The sequence below is a fragment of the Pleurodeles waltl genome, chromosome 12 (genome assembly GCF_031143425.1).
Source record: "Pleurodeles waltl isolate 20211129_DDA chromosome 12, aPleWal1.hap1.20221129, whole genome shotgun sequence".
In the NCBI taxonomy this organism is placed as follows: Eukaryota; Metazoa; Chordata; class Amphibia; order Caudata; family Salamandridae; genus Pleurodeles; species Pleurodeles waltl.
The window spans coordinates 708,274,821-708,292,076 of record NC_090451.1 but is presented as its reverse complement, the minus strand read 5'-3'; the positions used below and the strand labels follow the sequence as shown (position 1 = coordinate 708,292,076).

Below are 17,256 nucleotides of genomic sequence, written 5' to 3'. Positions count from 1 at the left end.
TGAGGGTACCTAGCCACTGGATGGAGGGTCCCAGTTCAAGACAGGGCGGTCTAGGATTTTGCAGCGAGGTGGGAGAAGGATGGTCCTCTGGTTCATGCAAGGTGTTTGTACGAGGGCGAGGTGGGCGGAGGGGAAGTTTCTGGCTGGCTGGAGGAATTGTAGTTGGTGGTTTATGTAGGCTGGTCCTGGAGGGCTTTGTAGGGTGGGACAGGAGCTTGGACTGGCATGTCTTCTGCATGGGGAGCCAATGGAGGTTTCTCAGGTGGTGGGGAGGTGGGTTCTTTTGGGCAGGTTGAGGAAGAGCCTGGCTGCAGAGATGTGGATAGTTGGGAGTCTTTTCATGAGTTTGTAGGTGGTACCTACAAAGAATGCGTTGCCGTAGTCCAAGCGGCTGGTGATGAGTGTGCGTTGTGTAGTGCAGAGGCTGGTGATGAGTGTGCGTTGTGTATTGTATTGTATAGTAATCATATTTATATAGCGCTTACTACCCCTGACGAGGCGTTGAAGCTCTTTTCGGTGAGTAGCACGCTACTCTGGAACCCAACAAGAATTAGTGATGGATTAGTATCGGGAAATAATGAGTACAGTTTTAGTATTGTTATGAGTTAATTTGAGCCGCGGATATGAGAATTTGTTAGTTAGATTGACTGGAGTAATGGAGGGGTGGAGGAGGAAAGAAATCCAGAAGTGTGTGTATTTCAGGCGGCTGTTGATGAGTGTGCGTTGCAGTAGTTCAGGCGGCTGGTGATGAGTGTGCGTTGCCACTGTCCAGGCAGTGTCCTTTGCCATAATCTAGGGGCTGGTGATGAAAGTGTGCAATGTGTATTTCAGGTGGCTGGTGATAAGTGTGCGTCATTGTAGTCCAGGTGGCTGGTGGCGAGTGTGCGTCGCTATAGTCTAGACAGCTGGTGATGAGTGTGCGTCGCCGTAGTCCAGGTGGCTGGTGACGAGTGTCCGTTGTCGAAGTCCAGGCGGCTGGTGATGAGTGTCCGTTGCCATAGTCCAGGCGGCTGGTGACGAGGTCCGTTGTCGAAGTCCAGGCGGCTGGTGATGAGTGTCTGTTGCCATAGTCCAGGCGGCTGGTGACGAGGTCCGTTGCGGTAGTCCAGCGGCTGGTGACGAGTGTCTGTCACCGTAGTCCAGGTGACTAGTGACGAGTGTGCGTCGCTGTAGTCCAGGTGGCTAGTGACGAGTGTGCGTCACCATAGTCCAGGCAGCTGGTGACGAGTGTGCGTCGCCGTAGTCCAGGCAGCTGGTGACGAGTGTTGTTGCCGTATTCCAGGCAGCTGGTGACGAGTGTGCATTGTGTAGTTCAGGCGGTTGGTGCCGAGTGTGCGTTGTGTAGTCCAGATGGCTGGTGACGAGTGTGTGTCGCCACAGTCAAGATGGCTGGTGACGAGTGTGCGCTGCCGTAGTCTAGACGGGTGGAGTGAGTGCCTGCCTCACTGTGTGTTTTGGTGTGAGAGGGAAGTGCATGCAGAGCTGTGGAAGGAGGCTGAGGAGACGGCGTTCACCTGTTTTTTCACTGATAGTTCACTGTCTGGGATGTGAGTGAGTCCTTTACCAGGGCCGTGGGGCTACGGTGGAGTCATATACATGCCAGCTTGTCTCTGAAGAGCTGATAGGGTTGGCAGAGTCCGCTGCATGCCCACTGGGGCCCTTATTGAAGCCCCATGGTTTCTGGGTTTCTATTTCTTTCATGTAATAACTAATTAGTGCTGTGTGTGTTCATTTGTTCTAGCTCACTGAAACCCACGCAGCGCTGAGCTCGGCACCTCCCTGGGGCCTGGAGATGTGCGGAGAATCATCAGAGGCTCTGAATTTCACTCGTCCTATCCCTTTAAGGGAAGACTGACGCCTCCCTCCGCAGTTTACCAATGAGATCAGGCTCTCTCTTTCTGAAGAAGGCTGAGATAAGAAACCTGAGGAGATTACCGGAGGGAGGAGGGGGCCACATGAGTGCGGCCCCATCCAGGGGAAAAGTGCTGTGACACACCCCCGGCTGCATTCACACCAGAGTGAGCCCAGAGGAGTGCACTCACTCTCAGATCCCCAAATATCTCCTCCGACTGGGTGATCGCCTCTTCGCCTCACTCCGTCTGTGCACTCACACTCCGATCTCGTCTGAGGACCTGGGAAGAAGCCCCCGGAGGTGTCCGTGCTCACCAGAGTGTGCACTCACACTCAGATCTCGTCTGTGGAGTGTGGAAAACGCTCCCGAGAGAGTCCGTGCTCACTATAGTGTGCACTCACACTTGGAGTCCCACCCAACTGAGCTCTGCAGACTTTGGGGTCCCCTTGGCGTCTCTGTGTCTCCTGGAAGGTCCCCTTTGTGGGCGAGAGGGCCCCCAGGGTGCTGTTCCCACACACCGCCCCTCCTGAAGTTGGTGGGGGTCTCCGATCTGCCCCGGGGTGTCTGTGGATCGCTCCCGTGACCAGGAGGGCGGGAGGCGCCCTGACTTGCTGCACGTACACCTTCTAGGAGCTTCCAGTGCGGCGCTAGGTAAGTGAACAAACTCTTCGAAGCGCTACTTTCTCAAGGCTCTCGCACCCCCCGTCCTGCATGTCACACTGCGCTGCTGGCTTTATAACGTCATTAGAAATGCGATTTCACAAGGGTCAGAGTGCGCATGAAAGACATGGCTTGGCCCTGCACTGACTCCAAGAGAGGAGAGACTGAGTTACTCTCGCCCAGCTCATTCTTTGCAGTCACACGCTTTGATTTCACAAATCAGTGCTTTCTGGGAGCTGTAGTCTCGCTTACCCTCAGGTAGACAAACTGTTTACTCACTCGTGGGGGCCTCGAAATCACAAAATGTCAAATAAATATCAAGAGGGCAATAGGAGCAGTGCTGAGGTAATATAGCGCGCGCTCCCGGCTGTCTGAGCTCCGATCCTGTGCTTTGATTCGCTGTGCATTGTGGGACCTGTAGTTGTGCGTATTCATGGTCTTTTGCTAATGCATGACCGGTGTGTGTCACGGGGGCCCTGCAGGGTGCATCGAGCGTGTGTGTGCAGCAGGGCCGTGGTGTGTTTCCAGTTTGTATGTAGACCTCATTTAACTTTCAGCGAGGCCCGTAAAAGGTACCACCCCCTTTGGGGTGAGATGGGCCGCCCCTGACCCCCACCCCGGTGATGCTGGTCTATTCCGGTCCGGAGGTGGTAAACAGCCCTCCCTGGCGCCCCCCTCACACACACCCCCTCCCCGGGGAGCATCTCCAGCTGTGAAGTGTCTGCGCCATACAGTAAACATCTGCCCCCTCCCTGCACACAGGCCCGGTGCCAGGAGTCCACACCTCTGCGTTAAATCCCCTGTATCTGCCCCGAGCACCCCCACGATCCCGGCTGCACCGCAGACACCTTGCACAAGTGCACACCTGGGCGTCCGTGCAGCGGGGGGTGATTCGTGCAAGGGCGGAGGACACCCGAGGGGAGGGGTTCTCTTTATAACACAGAGAGGAGTGTGCATTGTGCGAACCTCTCACCAATCTGCAACTCATTCATCCCTGTGCACATGCACACGCGTGTGCAACGACGATTTTTAGAAACTCCAAACATTCTGTGAATTTAAAGGAACTGTCGAAGTTTTGCGTAATTTTCCACCAAAACTGTGCCTCAAAGCCCCATTTTTCACAATTGACGAAAATGGGGTTTCTAAACTTCTAGTAGGTAAACGCAACAAACTCGTGCGCTCTGTGTGCATCAGGTACTGAGATGGTGCAATACAGTAGTTTAACGTCATTCCCTAAATACTACATAGATGAAGAACAAAGCAACGCGGCTCACCTTACTTTATTCATGTTTTCACCAATAAAAAGTTTCCTTCATGGTTCCCTGCTCACATTTAAGAAAAGTTGCGAACACTTGCTGCATTCATAGCAACCTAGTCCTCCCAAGGAGACGTTCAGTTTTCTATTTTTAGTACTGTTACTTTTTACTCACTTTTGTCGGTTTTTCTCATTCTTTTTTCACTTTTTTTCCTTACATATCAGTTCTTTCAAACCAAGCCAATATCTGACTCCCGTTCTGTCCTTTTCAGTCTGTTAACATCTCTTGGCAGCACTGTGAGTTGCCAGGGGCTGTAAGGTCTTTAGTTATGGCAATAGGACCCAGTCTTTACCCATCATGCACCAGGTGAGATCACTGGGATCCAGTCTTTGCCCATCATGCACCAGGTGAGATCACTGGGATCCAGTCTTTGCCCATCATGCACCAGGTGAGGTCACTGGGACCCAGTCTTTACCCATCACGCACCATTCTTTACCCATCATGCATCAGGTGAGATCACTGGGACCCAGTCTTCACCCATCATGCACCAGGTGAGGTCACTGGGACCCAGTCTTTACCCATCATGCACCAGGTGAGGTCACTGGGACCCAGCCTTTATCCAACATGCACCAGGCGAGGTTTCTAGGACCAGCCTTAACCCATCATGCACCAGGAGAGGTTACTGGGACCAACCTTTACCCATCATGCACCAGGTGAGATCATTGGGACCCAGCCTTTACCCATCATGCACCAGGTGAGGTTACTGGGACCAACCTTTACCCAACATGCACCAGGTGAGGTTACTGGGACCAGCCTTTACCCATCACGCACCAGGTGAGGTAACTGGGACCCAGCCTTTACCCATCATGCACCAGGTGATATCACTGGGACCCAGTCTTTACCTATCATGCACCAGGTGAGATCACAGGGACCCAGTATTTACCCATCATGCACCAGGTGAGGTCCCTGGGACCAGCCGTTACCCATCATGCACCAGGTGAGATCACTAGGACTAGCCTTTACCCATCATGCACCAGGTGAGCTCACTGGGACCCAGTCTTTACCTATCATGCAGCAGGTGAGATCATTGGGACCCAGCCTTTACCCATCATGCATCAGGTGAGTTTACTGGGACCAGTCTTTACCCATAACTGGGACTAGCCTTTACCCATCATGCACCAGGTGAGGTAACTGGGACCTAGTCTTTACCCATCATGCACCAGGTGAGGTAACTGGGACCCAGTCTTTACCCATCATGCACCAGGTGAGGTAACTGGGACCCAGTCCTTACCCATCATGCACCAGGTGAGGTCCCTGGGACCAGCCTTTACCCATCATGCACCAGGTGAGGTCCCTGGGACAAGTATTGCCAATCCATAAAGTGCCCCATGATGTGTGTGGGATCCACAGTCTTCCCACAGTGCACCACACAGTCTGTCCCATCACCGACCCTTTCATTGCTGTCGTATGTAGGTTTACAGACACCTGCCCCCCAGACCTGCGCCTAGCAGTGTCTATGGAGGGGGCTGTGGGCTGTTCCTTTCAGCCATTGGCTGTCACGGGCAGAGGCGCTCGACCACTTATCTGCTCAGGGTGGGGGCTGGTCCTAGGGCCGCGTCATGAAACAGTAGGGGTGTGAAAACTCCTAACAGCTACTTAGGGCGGGAGTAGGCCCAATGCGGCCCCAAGAAAGCATTTCATTTTAATGCATCACATATAGCAATTTTAGTGCACTTTGTGTTGTGAGACCCCAGTAAATCTTTAACCCATCAAACGTGCTGCAGCGGCCTTGTCTGTGAAACCAGAGCTAATGCTGCTGCAAGAAACCCATTTCAATGGCCTGTTTTGTAAGGTCATTTGGGGGTGCAGCAGCCCCTAATTCTAGCGCCTCTGTTCTTGAGCCAACCTCTTGCAGCTATTGGCTGGAGACCCCGCCAATCACCTCTTGGCTCAGCCACTGCATTATTTCTCTCTCATATAATGCTACGGCTGCGGGAGTGTATCCCTCCGCCTCTGCCCAGTGCTTGCATTGAATTCATGAGGCCATTTTATAGCTCTGGCCAGTACTACGGAAGGTTGGCGCTACATACGAAGGATGCATAGTTTTGATTCCACCTCATGCCTCTTTCTTCCACCACCAGACACCCCCCCCCCATCTCACTCCTGCACGATCGTTTCATTCATGCTTCCTCCAGTTGTCACTGTTTATCAGTCGTTCTTTCCCCTTTTAGTGTTTCCCACCTCTTGCTCTGGGTCAATGTCTGATGAGAAACAATCCGTGTTGGCGTCCACCACCTCCTGCCGCCGGGAGAGGTGGCGAGCCAGCAAAAAAATATGGGTGGGCGAAAAATTCTGCTCCGCTGGCGGAGTTTGCAGATCTTTGCCCTCTCGGGCTCAGTTTGGAGCAGGGAGTTCTGGCAAAATTCTGCCAACCGCCATGTGGGGGAATATTTTTCTTGCACCTCACCAGCCAACTTAACAACCCTATCGCGAGTTTCAGGCGCTAGAACGGCTCCTGGTGAAATTTCTCAACGTAGACGGTCGCAGCGGGACGTAACCGCGTTGAGCGAGCTGCATCTCGAGTAGCAAATCTACTTGAGAGGCAGAAAGTTCAGGCTGGTTTTACAGCGCGAAAAGATCCCGGCGCAAAAACAGCACAAGCGGCGCAGTGTGCCCCATTCCGCCCGCTTGCAGAACTCTGCAGAATCTCGCGGAGTTTCCATATAACTGTGTCCGGGAAGCCGCACTTTATCCAGGTTTTCTGGTTTCACTTTGTCAATACAATTGGTTTTGCTTATGTTAAGGCTTTGCTTTTACCTCTTCTTGCAGTTTTTGCACAGTGGGAGTCCACCAGAAGGTGCTGGAGCGCATTGCACGAGCTCCAGTCGTATCACACGAGCTCACAGTCATTGTGTATAGGAATGGGGAGGTGAAATGATTTGTCCAGAATCACAGGATGTCCAGCTCACAGACTGCAAGCTCCAAAGCCCACGGCTCTGGCGTGGCCATTCTGGGCAGATGGAGGCAGAGGCCACATGACAGCTCGGCTCCTCATGGGCTCGCGGTTCCAGCAGGACCGCGAGCTGAGCCAGGCTTCATGCTCGAGCTATCAGTGAATCGCCTACCTTTAACACCGGCTCAAATTAAGCACTGTCTGTGGCCGTCTCTCTCGCTCCCTTGGGCATGTCTCGCAACGAAACTGTAGTGAGGAGTGTTGGGTGGGGGGGGGGGTTGGTGTCGGGGACACCACATCTGGTTGTTCCAGTGAAACTGGGGTCAGAGTCCGGGCTGGTAAACTCTGTTCCTTCCCCCTAACCCTGAGGACCGTCCGCTGGATCTATGACACTCACTGCGCATCAGCAGGCCGCCATTGCATCAGTGGTGCGTCGGCTGGCACTCACTGACCGCCCCTCCCAGGCCCTTGGCACCGATTATACCTCCCTGGCAGCATTGCGCCCTGGTGGCCCACGGTTAGCACCCACTGCCGCTCCTGTGGGCACTCTCCCAGAGACGCACTGCCCAAGTGGTCCTCAGATGGCACCCCCCTCGAGACGCATTGCTTCCTGGCCGGCCTGAGATGGCACGCCCCCTGCTGCCCTCGAGCACTCTCCCAGAGACTAATGATGCCCTTGTGGTCCTAGGTTGGCACCCCTGATGCCCCTGGGGCACTCCCCCCTTCAGTCTCAATGCGCTCCAGCGGTTCTCGGCTGACACCGCCCTGCCAGCCCCAGAGGGCACCTTCCGAGCAGCATTGCGCCCTGCTGGTTCTCGGTTGGCACGGTGCCCTATAAACCCCAGCGTGCGCCAGTTTACCCTCTTATCACACGGGCACTGATTGTTCGCTCTGTGTTACCGACGCCGGGATTAGCCTCTGGGCCCCCCTGGCACACACGAGCCGTGCTGAGCGGCGCCGGCCAGCGTCTGATGGGCATGGGTGGGGCTCCCCGGGGGGAGGCGTGACAAGGGCGCCCTCTACAGAGTCGGTGTGCAGGCAGCGCTTCCGGCACAGGGCGGCATCACCGAGGGGCATTTCTGTTCCTCCACCCTGAGTCGGTGTGGCATCCGTGCAGTGGGCTGGCTCTGCTTGGGGGGCACTGCAACCTCTGCTGCCTGTGAGGGGTAGCTCTGCTGTCTGAAGCCACGGGGACTGAGGTATGTAATATGGATGATTGCTCTCTGTTCCCTCCTCGGGCTGTGCCGTGAGTAACTGATGGGCAGCTCTGGTGTCTGTGAGGTGTATTATCGGGGGTGGTCGGTGTGGGCGTCGGTAATTTTGCTGTCTGGAGCATCAACCCATGGTGTGTGTAATCTGGGAATAGCTCTGCTTTAAGAACCCTCAGTCTGTGAGGCATATAATCTGAGTGATAGCCCTGCTATCTGAAGCACAAAGGCAGCAATGGTCTGTGGTGCCTGTACGCACAATGTGAAGGTGAAAAGGGTCCGCAGTGCCGGTATGCACAGTGTGTGATGGAGAAAGACCTTTTGTGCCTCTATTCAGTGTATGAGGGAGCAGGGTATGTGGTGCCTGTATGCACAGTGTGAAAGTGAAAAGGGTCTGCAGTGCCCATATTCAGTGTGTGATTGAGGAGGGCCGCCAGTGCCTGTATTGAGTGTGTGAGGGAGGAGGGCCAGCAGTGCCTGTATTGAGTGTGTGAGGCAAGAGGGCCAGCAGTGCCTATATTCAGTGAGTGAGGGAGGAGGGCCGGCAGTTCCTGTATTCATTGTGTGAAGGAGGAGGGCCAGCAGTGCCCGTATTTAGTGTGTGAGGGAACAGAGCCGGCAGTGCCTGTATTTGTGTGAGGGAGGAGGGCCAGCAGTGCCTGTATTCAGTGTTTGAGGGAACAGGTCCAGCCGTGCCTGTATTCAGTGTATGCGGGAGGAGGGCCAGCAATGCCCGTATTGAGTGTGTGAGGGAGGAGGGCCAGCAGTGCCCGTATTCAGTGTGTGAGGGAGGAGGGCCGGCAGTGCCTGTATTGAGTGTGTGAGGGAGGAGGGCCGGCAGTGCCTGTATTGAGTGTGAGCGAGGAGGGCCAGCAGTGCCTGTATTGAGTGTGTGAGGGAGGAGGGCCAGCAGTGCCTGTATTGAGTGTGTGAGGGAGGAGGACCAACTGTGCCTGTATTCAGTGTGTGAGGGAGGAGGGCCGGCAGTGCCTGTATTGAGTGTGTGAGGGAGGAGGACCAGCAGTGCCCATATTCAGTGTGTGCGGGAGGAGGGCCAGCAGTGCCTGTATTGAGTGTTTGAGGGAGGGGGCCCAGCAGTGCCTGTATTGAGTGTGTGAGGGAGGAGGGCCAGCAGTGCCTGTATTGAGTGTTTGAGGGAGGGGGGCCAGCAGTGCCTGTATTGAGTGTCTGAGGGAGGGGGGCCAGCAGTGCCTGTATTGAGTGTGTGAGGGAGGAGGGCCAGCAGTGCCTGTATTGAGTGTTTGAGGGAGGGGGGCCAGCAGTGCCTGTATTGAGTGTTTGAGGGAGGGGGGCCAGCAGTGCCTGTATTGAGTGTGTGAGGGAGGAGGGCCAGCAGTGCCTGTATTGAGTGTTTGAGGGAGGGGGGCCAGCAGTTCCTGTATTCAGTGTGTGAGGGAGGAGGACCAACTGTGCCTGTATTCAGTGTGTGAGGGAGGAGGGCCGGCAGTGCCTGTATTCAGTGTGTGCGGGAGGAGGACCAGCAGTGCCCATATTCAGTGTGTGCGGGAGGAGGGCCAGCAGTGCCGGTATTGAGTGTGTGAGGGAGGAGGGCCAGCCGTGCCTGTATTGAGTGTGTGAGGGAGGAGGGCCGGCAGTTCCTGTATTCATTGTGTGAGGGAGGAGGGCCGGCAGTGCCTGTATTGAGTGTGTGAGGGAGGAGGACCAGCAGTGCCCATAATCAGTGTGTGCGGGAGGAGGGCGAGCAGTGCCTGTATTGAGTGTGTGAGGGAGGAGGGCCAGCAGTGCCTGTGTTCAGTGTGTGAGGGAGGAGGGCCGGCAGTGCCTGTATTGAGTGTGTGAGGGAGGAGGGCCGGCAGTGCCTGTATTGAGTGTGTGAGCGAGGAGGGCCAGCAGTGCCTGTGTTCAGTGTGTGAGGGAGGAGGGCCAGCAGTGCCTGTATTGAGTGTTTGAGGGAGGGGGGCCAGCAGTGCCTGTATTGAGTGTGTGCGGGAGGAGGGCCGGCAGTGCCTGTATTGAGTGTGTGAGGGAGGAGGACCAGCAGTGCCCATATTCAGTGTGTGAGGGAGGAGGGCCGGCAGTGCCTGTATTGAGTGTTTGAGGGAGGAGGGCCGGCAGTGCCTGTATTGAGTGTGTGCGGGAGGAGGGCCGGCAGTGCCTGTATTGAGTGTGTGAGGGAGGGGGGGCCGGCAGTGCCTGTATTGAGTGTGTGCGGGAGGAGGGCCAGCAGTGCCTGTATTGAGTGTGTGAGGGAGGAGGGCCAGCAGTGCCTGTATTGAGTGTTTGAGGGAGGAGGGCCAGCAGTGCCCGTATTGAGTGTGTGAGGGAGGGGGGGCCGGCAGTGCCTGTATTGAGTGTGTGCGGGAGGAGGGCCAGCAGTGCCTGTATTGAGTGTGTGAGGGAGGAGGGCCAGCAGTGCCTGTATTGAGTGTTTGAGGGAGGAGGGCCAGCAGTGCCCGTATTGAGTGTGTGAGGGAGGGGGGGCCGGCAGTGCCTGTATTGAGTGTGTGCGGGAGGAGGGCCAGCAGTGCCTGTATTGAGTGTGTGAGGGAGGAGGGCCAGCAGTGCCTGTGTTCAGTGTGTGAGGGAGGAGGGCCGGCAGTGCCTGTATTGAGTGTTTGAGGGAGGAGGGCCGGCAGTGCCTGTATTGAGTGTGTGAGGGAGGAGGGCCGGCAGTGCCTGTATGCACAGTGGGAAGTTGTAAGGCTATAATAATACAAACAGTTTCCGGCCGGCCGACCTCCAGGCTGCAGCTGGATGGAAGGTACTCAAGCGCCCTCCACCTTCCCTTCGTGATGAAGAGGATGCTTGCGCCTGTCACTTCATTACACGTGTGGTTGCAGTCTTTTTATTGTGGCATTGGAGGCAGGCCACGCCCACTCTCCATATAAGGAGTTGTATTTCTCACGTCTGGCTTGGGGGTGGAATACACATCCTTCAAGATAAAGCAAGTCTACTCCAGTTTCCCTGCAGGGTGAGCTCTTAAAACCCCTCTATTTTGGAAGACTGACTTCTGATTGGACCCCCGTTTTACACCGCCCTCCGGGGTGCTGTCAGGGCCCCTGTACCTGTCAAATACCAGATTACAGTCCCTCCACCAGAGCAGGGATCCCAGGGGCTCAGGGCCCTTCTGAGGGATTCAAACTCCCGTAACTGGTGGATTTTATTTCAAGCGGTATTACTTCTAGCGCTCTGAGGTGTTAGGTGAGAGTCAGCGCTATATAAAAGCACAAGTGAATAACTAAAAGGTGCTCGGCGATGGAGGGGGTGAGACCCCCTCACGCAGCACTACTCTTGTTCTTTCACAAGAGTTAGGCCGCCTTTGCCCCGTCAGCCCCCATCCCTCCATGGAAAGTTCTGGCTCCAGCCTCCACCCGAGCCGGGCCCGAGCCCGCTGTGCACGTCGGATCCAGGAGGTTTATTTCCACCTGACGGGCCAAGCCCCTCGTTTTGTCCTTTCTGTTCGGATCCATTTTGTTTTATTTGTAAAACAAGGAGTGCCGGTTCCCACCGCGCTGCTCTGACACCGCGACCGGCGCTACTTATTTTATGTATTTCTCTTCCTCAGTCTTTTCGTTTAATTTGATTTCCCCTTTGTTAGTCTTGGGAAATGTCTGATGAGGATAAATAGGTGCCGGTTCCTCCATCGGGAAACACCGGCTCAAATTAAGCATTGTATTGGCGAGCGCTACAAACTCTGCAGAAGAAGAAACGCAGAGTGCCAGGACCCAGCGCTTGTGCGTCAGGGAGGGTGTCCGGCGCAGGTGCAGAAGGGCCTCCGTGCCAGAGTGACCACTGTGTCCCATGCAGGTGACCGGCATTTGGGCACCGCACAGGTGAGTGGAGTGCGCCCGAGCGCTGGGCATCGAGAAAGCTTCCCTGGTATCATAGAAGCACATAGGCTCACATTCCAGAGCTGCACAGCTGAAAACTGTCCTAGGGCCCTAGTATGTTTCAATACATGTCACTGCACAGGTGTGCCCTTTGACATGTGCCATATTTTTCAAAGTATGGCCTCAGACAGACCCTCTCACCCCAACGGGGGCTGCACCCTCCTCTCTGACCGCCTGGTTGGAGTGTGGGATTTGCTGATGCTGTAAGGTGAGTGGGTCCTTGGTTGTGTAGGGCTGTGTATGTGTACGTGAGGAGTTTGAAGAGTGCACGTGTGTGCACGGGGTGCCAGGGGAGCTCCGCCTGGTGTCTGCAGATGTGAGTACGCGCTGGGAGTTTGAGCAGGACTCTGGCTGCAGCATTTTGAGTGACCTGGACTCACTCAGTGACATGTGTGGTGATACGGACAGTGTGTTTTCATGGTCCATCCTGCTGGCGACCAGGGACTATGGGTTGGTTTTATGGGTGTTGAGTGGGGCCGTCTCAAGAGGTTTCTGAGGAGCTCAGGAGTAAGGCAATTGTATGAATCTGGCTGGTTATTGCGAGTTGGTTCTCCACTAATATCTCAAGGTCTTTGTTTTGGACAGACTGGTTGGGTTTCGCAGGCCACTAGACACGGGTTAAATAGCGAGATACTCTTTCCGAAGATTAGCAACTCTGTCTTGTCAGTTGAGCTCTAGGCAGCTGGTCTTCGTCCATTTCACCTTTTCAGACAGGCAAGGTGGTGACCCTCATCTGGGTGTTGGGTGGAGAGGATCAGCTTGGTGTCATCGGCCCATTTGATGATGCTTACTCCCTGTGTGCAGGTGATGTTGGCAAGTGTTGTCATGTAGACGTTGAACAGCGTGGGGCTGAGTGAGGATCCCTGAAGTACTCCAAAGATCAGTATGGGGACGGCTAAATAAAAGAGGACTGACGGACTGGGTGCATCCATTGAGGAAGGGGCTGACCTATTGGCTGTAGATCTGCGTATCCCACTTTCATGCAATCATTGGCTGAGGAATGGATGGGAGACATTGTCACCTGGCAACACTCTGAAGAACCAGAAGAACTTGCAATCAACCCTTGTGTTTGTCGATCCCCAAGATTACTCAGTTGCTCTGCGGCACCACCCATCTTCAGGAAATGCCCCCCAACTTCACCCCTCTTCCCATCTGCCTACAGAAGAGCTGTTAATGGCTATAAAGTATGTCCTGCAATACTTAATTAGTCAGGAGAAGGGGCTCTCTCTTGGTATCAAGAGGAAGGTTCCAGAACATGGTTGCAGCGGGCTGGTGAGCCAATGCATCACAATAGCTTGCAAAGACCAGACCTATTGGCTTTGCCTGGGCTTGTTTTTTTCCTTTCTGTCAGCAGCAGCACAGCAGCCAAGTTGTGACCCGTTGCTGTGCATTCTGTGGGTCTGCAGGAGGCAGTCAGAAAGGATTACAGCTCAGCGAGGATTTGTGTTAATTAAATGGAAGGAAGCAATCCCCTGAGACCTGAACCACTCATTAGTGGTTTTGCTGCAAGAGGTGCACGGCACGGAGGCCACCTCGCACAGGAGCAGTCGTGCTGTCGAAGCGCGTATGTCGATTAGCGCTGGTGTGGTGGGCCCTGCTTCCTTCTTCCCTATAGTTTGCTTTACCTCAGGAGTAAAGCACGCCTGGTCGGTTGTGGAATGGTAGAAGAAAATAGGTAACCTTGAGGCAACCCTGTCATGTGGTAGTGTCATCAACGCTCCAACCGTATCATTAGGATCAGAGCATTGCCAAGCAACGCCACCGCAGGTGCAGTAATGTGTGTAGTCAGACCGCCTAAACAGTTATATGTCAGAATATTGTTGACAAAAATATCAGCTGACATAATTATTGTGTCCTAAACATCATTTACAAAAATATTGTCTTATCCGGCAAGTTGGGGGGGGGGGGGGGAGTAGATTTTTCTAATAGCAACTGAAACGGTTAATTTATGACAATATTCTGGAACCACGCGAACAAACCCAATAGATTCCCAGCTAGTGGAACTTGTAGACGATGTACACTTATGATCAAGATTTGGTGCCCACACACACCCGAGTGTTATGCTTCATCCTAGGGCTAGCTCCTCAGAGTGGGTGTCCAGCTTCATCGTAGGGCTAGCTCCTGGGAGTGGGTGTCCAGCTTCATCGTACGGCTAGCTCATGGGAGTGGGTGTTATGCTTCATCCTAGGGCTAGCTCCTCAGAGTGGGTGCTGTGCTTCATCCTAGGGCTAGCTCCTCAGAATGGGTGTCCAGCTTCATCGTAGGGCTAGCTCCTCAGAGTGGGTGTCCAGCTTCATCGTAGGGCTAGCTCATGGGAGTGGGTGTTATGCTTCATCCTAGGGCTAGCTCCTCCGAGTGGGTGTCCAGCTTCATCGTAGGGCTAGCTCCTCCGAGTGGGTGTCCAGCTTCATCGTAGGGCTAGCTCCTAGTAGTGGGTGCTGTGCTTCATCGTAGGGCTAGCTCCTAGTAGTGGGTGTCGTGCTTCATCCTAGGGCTAGCTCCTGGGAGTGGGTGCTGTGCTTCATCGTAGGGAAGCTCCTTAGTGTGGGTGTCATGCTTCATCGTAGGGATAGCTCCTGGGAGGGGGTGCTGTGCTTCATCAAAGCGCTAGCTCACAGAGTGGGTGTCCAGCTTCATCGTAGGGCTAGCTCCTAGGAGTGGGTGTCATGCTTCATCAAAGCGCTAGCTCACAGAGTGGGTGTCATGCTTCATCGTAGGGCTAGCTCCTCGAGTGAGTGTCATGCTTCATCGAAGCGCTAGCTCACAGAGTGGGTGTTATGCTTCATCGTAGGGCTAGCTCCTCGAGTGAGTGTCATGCTTCATCGAAGCGCTAGCTCACAGAGTGGGTGTCATGCTTCCTCCTAGGGCTAACTCCTCGAGTGGGTGTCATGCTTCATCCTAGGGCTAGCTCCTCGAGTGGGTGTCATGCTTCATCGTAGGGCTAGCTCCTAGGAGTGGGTGTCATGCTTCATCGAAGCGCTAGCTCACAGAGTGGGTGTCCAGCTTCATCGTAGGGCTAGCTCCTCCTCGGCCGGCCCTGCAGTGCCTGATAGGACGCACAAGAGGGTTTTTTCCCCGTAGATCTTTGTGATGGGAGGAGCCAGGGCTGTAAGAGTAAATACATCATGAGATGAAGTCTCTGATTCATTTGAGGTAAACTCTGGTCAAAGTTGGGGGTCTGCATGGCCCGGCACACAGAGCGGCAGGACAGGCCTATGGGATGAGAGGTGGGGTGGGGTGGCCTCTCAATCACCCCGGAGGGTCTGCGAGGAGAGGGAAGCTCATCCCTTGGAATGAAAGAGGCCCTGTTATTGTTCATTCAGTGCATGAAACCTACACCTCCCTCTCGGACGGAGCCCCTCTAGCAGCCTCCGGGCCCTTCATGCAGTCCAGGCAGGCACGAGGCTTTTTCTATATTGTATGGATGAAGGCCCATCTCCCACTTCGGCCTTGGTGCCACTGCTCCTGCTGCACCAATAGAAGCCAGGCTTCTGAGTCTGGGCGCACAGCTCCCGGTGCTGTGTACTTCATGCAGGGATCTGTGGTGGGGGCAGCAGGGCCTCCCGAGCCCGGGGCAGGGGCGGGAAGATGAAAGGGGGACCAGGGCCAGGCAGAGTCGCTCCCCCAGAAGCCTTGACGACATCAAGAGGTCATGGGACAAAGATCTGAGGGGACCCTCCCTCCCCGGCCTGCTGGTCTTTGTACTGAAGGGGTATCCGTGACTGAGGGGGTGAAACTGAGAGGAGAGGGCGCCTGGTTACAAAGGAGGGAGTGAGTGAATATGTCCTTTGTGCATCAGGGGCAGGTTATTCTTTGCGCACACCGGGGGCTGCTGTGCAGCGCCATGAAGACAGGAACTGACAGCGCCAAAGGGACCGGGTTATTGAGCCTTCTCCCCCAGGCACTAGCCTGACTTAAACCGAAGAAAGTCTGATTTGTGTGTTGACTCGAGAATCACAAAGCCAGAAACGTCCATGGGGCGGATACTTTCCGCGGATATTGCGTAATATGGGCAGGAAGGGTGTAAGTCGCAAGGGGCGGGACTTCGGACAGGTGTAGTGTGGTAAAGGGGCGTGAGCAGCCGCGCCCTAGCACGTGCAGTGCTAATTACCTTCAGACTGACGGATAAGTCAACGCCAGGCTCATTCACAGATTTAATCAGATCCACTGCAGACCTGTTCTGCCACAAGTTTCTGTTGACATTTGCATTTTAGTTGTGTTTGGCACCAGAGGTCCCAGGTTCGCCTTAGATACACTCTAGTTTTAAAGTAGGAACCACCTCTCTTCTAGGGTACACTGTCATAAAGTTAGTATTATTGTTCATTACCTGCTTTGAGGAGGACCAGCGATGGGTGATAAAGAATGTTTTGGGGGTCACACCCTAATTTGATGAGGGGCTAATGGGATCGTGTAGTTTCTCGCACCAGGTAGTCCCTGGAGCTTAGCGTCCAGTGTGGTGGCCACCTGACATCTTGCCGGTCAGACGCCTTGTGTCCATGTACCTACCTAGATGTCTCCCCTCTTACGCAAGGGCTCCTGATCGACCCTGGAACATCAGACCGGGAACGCGGGTGTACTGTTCACAAAGGGGAGCAGAGGAGACCCCAAAAGCTAAGAAGGAAACCGGTCCAGCTGTACCCCGCTTCAGCGCATTCCCAGGTCTGCTACAACGTCTCCAGCCAATCACTTTCAGAGTGCAGCAGGCGTGAACTAGTCCTTTAGCTGGACAGTGACAGCAAATGTGAAATGATGAGGTCGGAGGAACCCCAAAACACTTACTTGGGGCCACTCTTACTGCACCCAGTCTGGAAACAACCATAGGTCAGCTGCCTGCTGCAGAGAGACCTCTTCCAAGCCTCCTAAGAGCAAAGACCAAACCTAAAGGCAGAAAGCGGCGAAGGCTGAACCCCCGGACAATATGTGACAGAAGAACTAGGTCCTAAACATCTATAGCCTAACCCACTACTGCTAAACAACTAACAAGTCTGTACAACTAAGTACTGAACAACTACTGTCTAAACAACTATTGTGCCTGCATAACAATTGCCTGAACAACTTATATATATATATATATATATATATATATATATATATTATAAACAACTAATAAACCATAAAAACCTTACCTTAACATTAGTTTTTCAGGCAATTGTTATCCTGGCACAATTGTTGTTTGGACAGTAGTTGTTCAGTACTTAGTTGTAGAGACTTTTTAGTTGTTTAGCAGTAGTGGTTCTGACAAGTAGTGGTTTAGACCTAGTTGTTCAGGATGTTTCCCCCCCCCCCCCGGAAGGTTCCATAGGTACGTGGTTTCACAATCTGCCCTTCAAGGGTCCCACCAGGATGCAGGGGGGCCTCCAGCATGAAAAGTCCCTCACGGAGAACCTCGCCACCTTGCCATTCAAAGGCAACTCAGAGCCGCTGTCAACAGCACGAAGGAACACAGAGTTATGTC

At 54.2% G+C, this 17,256-nt stretch overlaps 1 protein-coding gene across 2 annotated transcripts in view; it reads left to right on the top strand.

Moving 5' to 3' along the window:
- Positions 1–1,917: 1,917 nt before the first annotated feature.
- C12H17orf114 (chromosome 12 C17orf114 homolog) overlaps positions 1,918–17,256 on the top strand; it is a 40,117-nt gene continuing 24,778 nt past the window's right edge. Inside the window, exon 1 of one of the 2 annotated variants that reach the window (XM_069215723.1) lies at positions 1,918–2,503. The gene's annotated coding sequence lies outside the window, so the exon portion shown is untranslated. Of the gene's footprint in view, positions 2,504–7,598; positions 7,921–17,256 lie in introns of those variants that run through there. The other variant, XM_069215724.1, reaches the window with a different exon arrangement.